A 12,278-nucleotide genomic window follows, 5' to 3' on the forward strand; every position below is an offset into this window, starting at 1 on the left:
GTGGAATCCTTGACTGAGAGGGATGGACCACCATAACAAATAGAAAAACTTCTGGCAAATTTGCAAAAAAAAAAGTCTTTCTTTCACCTAAAATCCTTGCTTTCCTCATTCCTCCAGAGGGTTTTCCCAATTCCTGATGTTTTTCATGGTCTCAGTATTTTCTGTGACTTTCTTCTCTTGCTCTCTCTGAAAAAGAAGAAAAAAAAAATCACAGGAAAAGTAAGCAAAAGAGAGCAGAAAGGGGAGTTGGCCTTTGAAGTTTTAGGATAAGCAGTCTCATTTTCTTTCTGCCTGAATATTTTGTGTTCTCCCCCAGTCTGACCTCTCTGTCCCTTCTTTATGTTTTTAAATCTAAGATGTTTTTTGTGAGAATTTTGTACTGCAACCGTGGAGATGATGATATAAGAGAGACATCAGAGTAGAGATGAAACCTAGATTTAGCCCCCTCAATCTCAAGTAGAAGGCATCTTCCAGGGGCTGTCAATGCATCCAGAAGTAGGGAGAAAGACGATAGCTGTCTTTTGGGGACTCTGTGGACCTGACCTGAGAGTAACACATTCACAGTACAGGAGAAAAGAGAGAGAGGGGAAAAAAAAATTTAAAAAGGGGGAAAGAAAAGCTCTTTGAGCAGTAACACACTGGCTCTTTCTTCCTGCAGGCAATCCGCTCCAGCTCCTGGCGACGTGTCCTGCACTATCAGATATCATATGACTCTTTATTTGGACTCCCGTTAGCAGTATGGGCCTGTTAGGAGGCTGTTTGTTTTCTTTTCCTTTCATTTCCTTCTCCTTAGTTCCCCCCTATTTTATGTGTGCCCGTGTGAGCGTATCCCCTTTATAATCTATTTTTTTGTGCTGAAGCTTTATAGAAAAGAAAAAAGAAAAAAAACTTAATCATTTCCCGGGGCTGTTTTTAATCCTCTGCCAAAATTGAAGTTCATTGTCGAGTTGTAAAAATAAATAACACCTTTCGGCTTTATTTCTCTCTTCTGCTTCTTCCTGTGCCCTTCCTGGCACTTCTCCGTGTGTCCATATATACCGGTACGTGTCTCCCTGTCTCTCCTGCCTGAGTAGGTGAAGTTGGGATACACCTGTGTCAGTCTGAGCAGGAGTACAGAGCTGCCTGCTGCCGCTCCTGCCGCTCCGCGCCGTTCCTTTCACTTTCATAAACTTCCCTCTGTTTATATGTTTATTTCATTTGGGCACCTTCTCCACACCAGGTTTGAAAAGCTGTCAGGCAGCAATCCCTATGCTGGGCTTTTCTGCATTTAGGTGAGCAAATGGGGGCACTTAAGGCTGTAAGAAAATGAAACGTTGTGCTGAAGGAAGAGTGGATGAAGTGCGAGTTAGAAATTAGACACGCTTTGTGTACGCCGCCCATAAAAGTTTCCTGCACCAGAACTCCGGTGCCTAATAATAGGATGGGGGGAGCCAGACAGCAGCTAACAATTGGAGGTGTGTAGCAAAGTAGCCTTATGGCAGCAGCATTTCTGATACTGAGTCACATTTTAGTTAAGGGAGATGATATTTTTTCCCTGTTTGTGCTGTCTTTAGTATTACATTATTTAGACAAACGCCGCTGCAAAACTTTTCTCTCTGAAAATGCTAAGTCACATCAACAGAAACACTGAATTGAAATCAAATTTACTAAATCGTTGCAAGGACAAAGGTCTGTCTTTCCAAAAGAGGTAATGTTTTGTTTTGATACTTTCCTATGCAATGTTTTAATTTCTCTTTGTGAACTAAGGATTTCTGTTGAGAATTGTTAAGAATTGATTTTTAAAGGTAGGGAGGAAGGAAAATCCTTCAAACCCTCCAAAATGAGATGTTTTGAAGGGAGGAGATTTAAGTTTTATCAGAGGGATTTCAAGTGTTGAGGTTTTTGTTCCTTTGCTTCAGTTTTTTGCAACCTGAATCGCAATATACTTTATTAAGCAAACCAGTAAATGAGCTTTTTACACAACTTTGCTCCCTCTGTAATTATTACTGTATTTTTATGGAGCTCGATGCTTTATTTGTCCGAATTTGGTAAGATCAGCAAAGCCAAAATCCTGTTTGCACTGTAGAGACACAAAGGAGTTACTGATACTTTCAGAGGTAGGTGCTTTGACCAGCCAGTCCTTCTACCCAGTTGTGCTGTTCAGCAGTGACTCTGTGCGGGCCGATGGCCACGCTCCGGGGGAAAGTATGGATGGATTTTGGTGTGTGATTTATACACATTTTGGGCTGATATTCCTATTAACACAGCTGAAGAACTGTAAGTTTTAGCCTTTCCTCTCCAGTGTATACTTAGGCCAGTGTACAAAAGCAATCTTGTAAGTGAGGCAAATACGGACCAGAGGTTTTTTTGTTAAGAATCCAGAAACAACTGCATTTCAGCTGTACTGGAGGTGTTTAAATTGAGGTTGTCCTGCTAGTTTGGTGATGTTTCTTACTTCTCATCTAAGACACCTTCCCACTGAAATCAGTGCAGGTTTTCCTGAGAAAAGGTAATGAAAAACAGAGCTAGAAGATCAGGATTTAGGGTGGTCATGAATCAGTGTCAGAAACCAGAAACCCCAGAGTGTATGCTTGCACAGCACAGCATCCCTCTGGAGCCTGCAGGGTGCTCTTGCTTTAGTGGAGGTGCTAGAGCTGAGTTGAGATGACTCCTGCAGTCTGAAACTTCATTTGGATATGCCTCCAGTTCCTCCAGATAAATACCAGTGTCTACCTTGCTCTCAACAGCACACCATTTCTTTTTATTTAGTTTTTGCCAGTTGTCGCAATGAGGAGTAAGAGACTCTTTGACCAGAGACTTTTTCAGGTTTCTTTCCTTTTCTCTCTTCCTTGACCAACTTAAAACCAGCTTTACTTTAACGTTTCATGCATAGACGTGTTCATGCTCCTGAGGAAGCAATTACAGACTTTGTTGGAAGAAATCTGGTTTTGGAGTAAGTGTTGCAAATGTTTAAGAACTGTGTGCTCTGCGTGCACGGTACATGATGTTCCCTGGTACTCTACGCGTGTTCCAGTGCTCTGAGCAGTCCTAGCTGTGGGTATTGTATTTATTTGTCAGCTCATTCTGGTAGCCGCCCATGAATTTAGTTGACTTGACAATCAGGAAACAGCTCCACGATAAAGCTGAAGTTTGAGAGCAATGCAAGTGGGAATTAAAAGGCTCCTTTCAAGTTTTTGGCCATTTCAGTGGATTGTTGCTCAGCATCTTTATTTGTAGGAAAAAACAAAACAACATGCTCTTCAGATTTCTTCAACATCATCTCCGCAGAGTAGATTCTTTAATTTCGAAGATGTTATAAGCTCAAATAATTATAAAAGACGTATTTAGCTGCCTCAGAAAATAAATATAGCAAAGAGGTGCAGAGAGCTGAAAGCCAAGTGCTGCAGCTAATGCCTGAGAGTAGTGCTCTGGGCTGGGCAGAGAAGGACAGGCTCGCTGCTGCTGAAGTTTTGTTAGCATAACTTGGATTTGGTGGAATTGCACCAAAGTTGTGTTTTGACTTGGCTTAACTTCACTGCTTTCATCTGACTTTTTTTCTAAGCCAGCCCAATCCAGATCTGTTCAGTGCTCGGGAGGGTGATAGCCAAGGGACAAAACAGCTTGTCTAACACATGTCTCTTTAGTGCACCAGTGTGTGGCTTGTGAGGCCTCAGACTGGATCACCACTGTCAAGAGAAATGTGTTTTCCTACAGCGTAGTAAGTTGTCCTGCTGCTTTCAGATGTCAGAGATCCCCAGTTCACCACTTGGTGAAAAGGTCTGCTCTCAGAAGAGGTTTCCCTTCCATTTAACATTTCATTAGTGCATGCAAGTCATGTAAATGTGATGTGGCCAGTAGGAGCAACAAATTCTGGTTTATTTTTGCCAGGATATACGTATTTATTCTATGTCTGTACTAATGTTATGGTGAGATGGTATTTCAACCTAAACACCAATTTCAGTGGCTTACCGCTAAAAAATGAGCTGAGTTGAAATGTCAAGTAGTTGTTCCAAGCTCAGAGGTGAAGCTTATATTGTTTTGGAAAGTATGAGGAAAGTCATGGTTACTTTTTTTCTTTTTTCTTTTTTAATGTGTTGGGCAGCCACACTAAGACAGGAGCATTTTCTGATTAACTAATTACTGAAACCCATTAATTTTTCCATTCTCATTCTATTTTTAATTTTTCTTACTTCTTCAATACAAAATGAAAATTATAAAGAGCTAATTTCCTTAAACTAATTAGACTTACAATTTTAATCTCGCAAAACCCAGGAAATTCCAAGCGATGTTTTTTTGTAACTCTGCCATGTTGCACATGCCTCTCTCCTCTTTGAAACCCTTGTCTTGGCCTTCAAAAAATCCTGGGAAAACACTCAACACTTGCCTGAGCCAGCCTTCTTGGTCCAAACTCTCCTGAACTTCTGGCACTGCTAAGCATCCAGATCCAGATTTTGTGATTTGAGCTCATCACTTTTGAAAACAACAACATGGAATTTCCAGACATTTCTTTGTAAGAAATTAAGGGTTTAAAACAAACAAAAAAAAATTAATATTTAGAGTGAGTCTGTTCCCACTGAAGCCAGCAAAAGCAGAATCCACATCCTCTGGCTAAAATTTCTCATGGCACTTTCCAAAACTTGATTTTTGCTCAGATGGCCTTTTCAGTTTTGACCATCTGGAGAGCAGTTAAGTTAGTTACATAGAATATTCTTTAGTCAGTCTTCAGAATAGGGCTCCTAAAACTCTTTGACCTGTTAATCTCAACTACATATCCTATCAAGCCAGCGTGAGAAATAATTTTTGTTCCATCCTCCCAGAGAAAAGGCTTTAGTGATAATTTATTTGGCTGGAGAATCAGGAAATACCAGTGAAATCTCTTTGTAACGAAGATGCCACAGTCTTCTTCAGTGAGATCAAGTGTTCTAGATAGATAGATATATAGGTAGATAATCTTTTTTTTTTTCTTGTTGAAACATATCTCCAAATTTTCAGAAGCCACGGAAAGTTATCAGTGCCACAATAACCTTGTACAGCTGGAGACTGCTAAGCAGAGTGGATGAGGGAGACATCCCAGCAAATGAAAAAAGCCATCAAGTTGGGTTCAAGCTTTATTTTGTGCCATTGCATGCACACTGCTGAAGCACCAGGGTGTACCCTACAAGGAGCCTTCCTCTCTGTAATCATTTTTAACATCCTGATCCAATTCTTTAACTTCTATTTTCATTAATTTTGCAGCAAAGTTATCTCTGTCTGACAAGAATGGCAATAATGGACCCTAAGTAGTCTCTACTGCTCATACAGTTAAAACTTCCATTCCTCATAAACAACAAAAATAACAACAACAACATCAAAAGAACATATGTAGTAGAAAGTTAAGGGGAACATCGATTTTTCAGCCTATTCATTTTGTATTATGCTCATGTCAGACACCGTAGGAGTTTTCTCGTGCTTGCTTTGGAGAACCTTTGTGAAATTCTGTATAAGTGCACCAAACAAAGTCAGAGAGTGAGAAGCAATCTTCTTTCTGATCAAAATGAAGTAATGTGCCAACTAATGATGACAGAAGCCTGGAGAGCTCTAGGTGCTCCTTTTTATCAGAGATGTAAAAATAGAGATTCAGACTGCTGCTAAAGATTGCATAATGTCCTGGCTAAATTTCAATGAAGGCAATAGTATTTGGCCTCCTTGAATTCCCTCTGAAGTGTCAGTTGTGCAGGGCACTATTCATTTCCAGACCTGAACCACACCATAAGGGTTTGGAGCACCGTTAAGCAGCTGCCACCTCCCACTCTTAGGATGGCTGTATTAGCTCAGCTCAAAGTAACAACTTTGCAATTTGATCAATGACTGACTCAGCAATGACAACAAACAACACCTCTCTTCCATACCTTCATTTGTCTAAAATGCTTATAAAATTTGACAGCTTGGGTCTCTTCCCCTCAGTGGTCTGGTGATATTTGTAAGAACTATCTCTATTTTGCAGATGAGGAAACTGAGGCACAGAAATGTTTGAGCGACTTTTCTAAATGCACACAGCAAATCAATAGCAGAGCCAAGAGAACAACTTGAGAATCCTGGTTCTCAGTCTCATGCTCTAAGCACTAGGAAACACTACCCCTCTGAATGTAAGTTATTGTTATTAAGATGTGGTTTATCTTTCATGTGAGTCGCCATCTGTTATATTGCCTACTTGCTATTAGTTACGAAAGCTATTCAAATTTTAAACTGTTTTGCATTCTCACAGCTACTTAAGCCCACAGTAGACTTTTTGACAACAGTAACAGTGCTTCTCATGTGAAAGAACTGGACAAATATTAACTCGTGTTTTTTCAGTAAATTTTTGCAATGCCATAAACCCACAGTTTAGACTGAATTTAAACAGACCTTGAAAAATCCATGTATTCGATGCTGATTGGTTCCATATCTGTCAGTTGTACTTCAGTTTTGACACGACTGTATATTCTCATAGATATGATTTAAGAACATAAATATCCAAATGGTAATGTAATGTAAATTGAGTCATTGATAACTTTATGTATCTTGGGCCTAACAGCTCTGTGGCTGCTACAGTCCTTTGAACATGTGGTTGGAGAAATGTATTAATCTTGGTCTCTTAGTGATGCTTCTGGGGACCTCAGTGAGCCAAGGAGAACTAGGCAGCTGTACGGAGGCAGTCTGGAAAAGTCCTGAGCAGGAGCTGGGGCAGGGACTGGAGCTGTAAAATGAGAAAAGGCTTTTGAAAAGTAGAAGTGGCTCAGTTTTTCTGTCAGTGTACAGATGGGTGCTCAGGGAATTACATCCATTTAGAATCCTCATAGTCACCATTTTTAAAGGAGCTGTGAAGCCCAGGCTTGAGAAAGGGTAACCCCTGCAAACAGGGAGCTATAGTCTTGTAGATGAAGAGTGAAAGAATCATCCCAAACTCTCCAGTGTCTGCTGGCAGGTGGAACACCAGGGGCACTGCCAGGAAAAGTCTGAGACAGACTGAACACTGATGGCCTTTTGAACTCTGAAGATGGTCAAGCAGAAAAGGCATTTCCAATAGTCCTAACTACTTACTTTTACGAGATAAAGCCTACTGAATTTCTGAAAGCACTTTCGTTCTGCTGAACTAGAATATATCTTTCAGGAAAAGAGATAATCCTAAAGCCTTTAAGTCATCAGAATATGTGGTTATCAGGAAAGACCACATATTTAAGACAATCATTCTGAAGATTTTAAAGTTTGCTCTACTTGTTTTGAGTCTAAATTTGACTTAACCTCAGCTATGCCTTTGTCTGATGTATTAAGGAGCCCTCTACTGTCAGAAATCTTCTCCCCATGCTTGGTATTAATAAACTTCGCTGGTCTGGTTAACTGGTGGTAAATTTTTGACACCCAGAATAAAGTTAGAGGGAATGAGGAGGTGAATAACGGAATTTGAAGCGAGAGGTGAGGAGTTACTGGTGGCAGAAGAGATGGTTGAATAGAGAAGAGAAACAGTATGCAAAGAGAGTGGGTTTCTTTTTCTACTTGAATTTATAAGGCAGAAATGAAAGAAATATGTGGCTGAAGTCAAAGATCTAGTTATAAAGAGGGAAAGAGATGGGAACAAAAGAGAAAAGGTCTTGAGAATAGACACAGAAATTAATGTGAAAAGAGAAACATTGTAAAACTATTAAAGAAAGGAAAAAGAAACAAATTTAGTCTACAGTGGTCAATAAAGTAAAAAAAAAAAGGTGAAATATCAGAGTATGTTAAGAATGTAACAAAAAGTAGCAATAATTCACCTTGGATTAGGGCTTCTCAAGCAGCGGGTACTTTCCCATCTCACCAGAGGCCAGCGGGCTTACCTCATTATGGCATTGAAAATGCACTACTTAATCTGAAGGTTAGAGAGGGGTTGGTACAGTTTTGAAAGGTCTGAACACATTCAAACTTTGTGAAAAAGACTGGCCAAATTTTCTGCCCAAGGCCTCTCTGTGCTCAGGATTAAAACTCCAGTGTTCAGGGCATAACGAAAGGGGGGCCTAATTAGGCGAGAGAAAGCTCTTCTGACACACATAGCTTTTGCTTTTTTTTTTGCTTTTTTCTTTTTTCTTTTTTTTTTTTTTTTCCCTACCAACAAAGGAACAAAGAATAGGGTAAAACTTTATTACGGTAAGTGTACTGTTAGCTTTCTCCAGTTGTTTCTCTTCCAGCCGTCTCTGGAGCAACACCTCTCTTTGCTCTGGTGGCTGAGACATCAGGACATGGACTCGTTCCTCACCCACTGCCCACTCATGATGCAGCCTGGAACAGGTCACTTAGCCCCTGGCTTCAAATTACTCCAACCAACTCTAAAACCAGCTGCTGGTTTCCTGTCTCAGGGGCAGCTGAGAAGATGGCATCAGCATGGCCTGTGAAATGCTTACATAAGAATTAAGTTCAGTTGGAAGGGCTGCCTCTGGATTTCACACAGTTCAGTATGAAGAATTCTTGCATCTTCAAATATTGTAGCATTTCTCTCATTTCCTACTTTACCTGTGAAATATCTCTGATAATGCTCATTATTGAGTGTGAGTGTAATGAGGATTTCATGCTTGGAAGATATTATTGTTTTCGTCTTAAAACTTCATAAAATCCTCTGGCCAGGATGAAAATCTGGTTAGTTTTTGTTAAGAAAGAAAAAAGATTTTTCTGAAGGTCATTGTTTTGCTTGTAAAAATACAAAACTGGTCCTAACCAATCTGGCAAAATAAAGTAAGAGAAATAATAACTTCAAAGTTGCCATTGCAGGTGAAGCACTGAAATGAGGCCAGTCTATATCATTCAGACTCACTTTTAGGACAATAACATGCTTTTTAAAAGATTAAAAAAAAATAAAAGCCAAACTGGTTTTGTGTAGCTGACTAGTTTCCGATGTGAACAAAGTGCATGGAAGGAAACACCATGACACTCACTGCTTGCAAGAAACACATATCTGGATATTCTTGTTGATGGATGGATTACTGAGTGTCGTATTCCAAATTCTTTTTTAAAAAGGCTATCCTGTTGCATCTATGCAAGCAAAGAAAAAATATTCCAAAGGACAAAAAACCAAAAACTGTTAGAAACACAAAAGTCCTTTCTAAAGCCATTTCTCCCTGTCACTGGTATGAGAAGAATTTTCATTCTCTTTAAGGCTATTTAAAATATATTTTGGGGCTGAAATAACAGAGAAGACAATCCAGTGCATTCTCAGCTCTGAAACCACAATCGGTTACAGATCTGTGTTGCCACATCGCATCCAGTGAGATAGCTTACTGGAAGAATTGGTCAAAAAAACCTCGATATTGATTGGGAAAAAAAAAAAAGTAAAAGAAATTCAAATGTTCTCTTTTTCCTTCCTCTCATTATTTTCTCAAAGGAGAAAAAAAAGCAAAACACTGGTTTTTATCATTAAATTGAATCCCCATTTTTCAGTGATTTTGCTTTCAGTGAATTTTAATTCTTGTTTTTTACATGAGATGAAATACCAGGAAACTGGGCATGCAGTTAAATTTTTCATTAATTTTTTTTGTTTGTTTTTAATCTGGCATGAAAGATTATTCTCTAAGTTTCTGCTGCCCTCCTGTCTCTCCTTTCCATATTCATGCACACTCCTGGCTGACTCTGAATGGCACTTTAACTGTTCACTCATTAGAGAGAGCCAGTGGTGGTTCCATAACTTCACTGATTTAAGTTGAGATCATGGTAGGGACAACTCTGGATTCTGGAAATGATACAAATTCTTGAAGATACTCCTTGTAAAGCAAATAACGAATATGATAGCATCCCTTCTAACCAGGATGAATATCACTGCAGTCAGGAGTAGGTGTCACAAGCTGTATGGGTACATCAGGCATCTGACACGAGAACACTTGTGTTCATAAGGTTTCTGTCATTTACCCAATGCACAATTTCTGACTTAGCTGTTTTGGCTTGTTTTCCACATCAGGACAACTTGGCACAGGCGATAAACCTGAATTTCTGACATTTTTCTAACAGACAACTTGAGGAGTTATCTGTACGTATGGCACCAGTATTTGAGGTTGTTCCTATTGAAAAGCAAACATCACCAATTTGGTCAGTACTAACATTTATCTCCATGTTGAAAGCATGTTTTTTTTTCCAAAACATTAAGTAATGCTGAAATTAGGATGCTCTGTAATGATGGAATTAAACCCCATAATTTTAGAATAGATGTTGATACGGCATTGTTGTCCACCTGTAGCATCTCTCCTATGAAGCCGAGTGAAATGGCAGTCATATTAAGGAAGAAAGCTTAAGCGGGTGTTATTGACCAGATGGATGCAGCTGTTCTGTTACATTCCCACCATTTTGCATTTGGGCTGTTTGTTTTTGGTCTCTGGCTGTCAGTCATTACATGAATTACCACTGAAAGACTCCTTCCCTACTGCAGGATCTATAGTCATGGGTCCACAAGTCTGCAGGAGTGACTGTGCTGTTTAGTTCTGTCTTCTCTAGTGTTTTGACTCTCCAGGTAGGGTTCTGCAGATTGGCATCACAGTTTTCTCTGCTTCCAAGAAGAGCTAGACAAAAGTGAGGCAGAAATTTGTCCCAGTAGGATTAGAGGAAGCCTTGAGTGATTTGACCCAGTCAACAACTGTCAGGAAGCATTGCCGCTTGAGGAAAAGTAAATGCCTCATTATTGCTGCTAGACAGATGCACCTCCATAAAACACCTGGAAGTGGTCCACAGACCACAGACAGAACGTCACTGAGGTTGATTTTTTTTTAAATGGGGAGAGATAGCAGACCTTGTATTTTTAGACATAAATTGTTCATCAGCTGGAGTGGGGAAGTAATCTATCGCAGCTGAGTCTCATGCAGAAACCAAACATATTATAAGGTGATGTCCCTGTCATCAGAGGGTGACCACGGTAGGGGGAAGGACATCAGGCTGCCTGGGCCATCATCACTCTGAGCTCGCAGGGCATATGTTACTTGTGGTGAGGCTGAAAGTGAGTGAGGTAACCACAGAGTAAGCTGCTAATGATGTGGATTGTGGGAAGCACTACTGATAGGAAGCAGACAGTTGGATTGATTAGGGCAGCCCCAGGGACCAGTTGTTTTTCTTTCACCATCCTGGAGTGAAGTTAAACCTGCTACTGGTAGTAATGAAGAATAGCTAATACAGATCAGACTCTGCCAAAGTAACAACGGTGGCATCAGGAGCAGAAAGTTTTGCAGATTTGTCTGTGTGTGCACTTGCTACTGGTGTTCCTGGTGGGTGGCTGAATCATCCTGATGGCATTCAACAGGAACCAGCTGCTGAGAATATTAAAATGCAAGCATTTATTCCTCTAGAGAGACAGTAGCATCTGCAAAGTTTTCCTGTCTTGATAGTACAGATAATCCCGTGGAGTATTCTCTAGTAGTTTTTAACTCTCAATTCATTTATACATGTATTTTAAAGCTGTAAGTGCTTTGTGTCTGCACAGAAAGTAGAACCTAGTCTTAGATCTGAGGCCACAACTGTCCTAGGTGGGTAGTTTGCAGCCCTATGCTCAGGCTGAGGCACCTTACGTGGGAAAAAAGAAGCCAGGCTTTGCCTCCTTCTCCCCCTCCCACCTTTTTTCTTCACCCTCCTCTTGTCAGGAAGAACTGCCTTGGAGGCTGGTATTTCGTAGAGAAAGAATCCTTGGCTACAATTCTGTAACTTCCATATCTGGGTAAGCTCTTGAAATTTATATTAGCAACAATTGTAAGAAATAATGAAAAATGTGAAAAAGCAATTAAATGGTCTGATAGAGTAGGATGTTCAACACACCCCTTATTGTTTGTATTTATTGTTCCCAGAGAGGAACATGTCACTTCTCAAGCTAGTAAGCAACACTCCCCAGGCCTAAGCTGCTTAGGGATACCTGTGGAAAGGAAACTGGGCCCCAGCAGCTTTAAGTAACCCATCAAAACCAGGGAGCACTCAGCACCCATCAGAGGCTGGCCTTTAGTCCAATGTGGTCCTAATAACAAAGGTCATAATCATAACAAAATAAGATAAAAGATGGTAATTTCTTCTTTTAAGTCTTTGCTTAGCTCTGCATATCTCTTCTGCTTTCCTTAGAATATGTTCTTATGCAAATACTGTGTGATTTCACATACTAACAGTGGTTACAGGATGGGAAAGGCAGAGATTCTGCCCCTGGCATATGATGTGAGTAAAGGTTCAGGATTGTTTTATGGAGAAAGAGAAACGGAGTTCTTTTTCAGTGTGGCTGCTCTGTTGGCACAGAGAGAAGAAGCAAGCTGTAGGCAGCCAGAGCTGTGTAGCAAAAGAAAGGGTAAGGTTTATGATTT

General features: G+C 40.1%; 1 protein-coding gene across 12 annotated transcripts in view; it reads left to right on the forward strand.

Annotated features, from left to right (window-relative positions):
• Positions 1-12,278, forward strand: part of ZBTB20 (zinc finger and BTB domain containing 20) — a 460,332-nt gene that overhangs the window by 372,202 nt on the left and 75,852 nt on the right. The window contains exon 3 of one of the 12 annotated variants that reach the window (XM_088051423.1): positions 5,963-6,104. The exons of the other annotated variants lie outside the window; for them this stretch is intronic. The gene's annotated coding sequence lies outside the window, so the exon portion shown is untranslated. The remainder of the gene's footprint in view (positions 1-5,962; positions 6,105-12,278) is intronic. 12 annotated transcript variants of the gene reach the window in all.

Source organism: Pseudopodoces humilis, chromosome 2, assembly GCF_049639895.1.
Source record: "Pseudopodoces humilis isolate 2021_Gansu_Grassland_sample_001 chromosome 2, ASM4963989v1, whole genome shotgun sequence".
NCBI lineage: Eukaryota > Metazoa > Chordata > Aves > Passeriformes > Paridae > Pseudopodoces > Pseudopodoces humilis.